The 573-nt window shown below is 65.8% G+C and overlaps 1 pseudogene; it reads left to right on the forward strand.

Moving 5' to 3' along the window:
• Positions 1-525, forward strand: part of LOC114635424 — a 713-nt pseudogene extending 188 nt beyond the window's left edge.
• Positions 526-573: the final 48 nt, after the last annotated feature.

Genomic DNA, 573 nt, shown 5'->3' on the forward strand with positions numbered 1-573 from the left:
GAGCCAGCCAGCCAGCCAGAGAGCGAGCGAGCCAGCCAGCCAGAGAGCGAGCGAGCCACCCAGCCAGAGAGCGAGCAAGCCACCCAGCCAGAGAGCAAGCTAGCCAGCCAGCCAGAGAGCAAGCCAGCCAGCATGAGAGCAAGCGAGCGAGCCAGCCAGAGAGTGAGCAAAGGAGCCAGCCAGAGAGCGAGCAAGCGAGCCACCCAGAGACTGAGGGAGCCAGCCAGCCAGAGATCAAGCCAGAGAGTGAGTCAGAGAGAAAGCTGGAGAGTGAGCCAGAGAGCGAGCCAGCCAGAGAGCGAGCGAGCCAGCCAGAGAGCTAGGGAGCCAGCCAGAGAGCAAGCCAGCCAGAGAGCGAGCCAGCCAGCCAGCCAGAGAGCGAGCGAGCGAGCCAGCCAGAGAGCGAGCGAGCCAGGCAGCCAGAGAGGGAGCGAGCCAGCCAGCCAGAGAGCGAGCGAGCCAGCCACCAGAGAGCGAGGGAACCAGCGAGCCAGAGAGTGAGCGAACCAGCCAGCCAGAGAGGGAGCAAGCCAGCCAGCCAGAGAGAGCAAGGGAGCCAGCCAGCCAGAGAGC

Source organism: Grammomys surdaster, unplaced genomic scaffold (assembly GCF_004785775.1).
Source record: "Grammomys surdaster isolate TR1022 unplaced genomic scaffold, NIH_TR_1.0 103801, whole genome shotgun sequence".
Taxonomy (NCBI): domain Eukaryota; kingdom Metazoa; phylum Chordata; class Mammalia; order Rodentia; family Muridae; genus Grammomys; species Grammomys surdaster.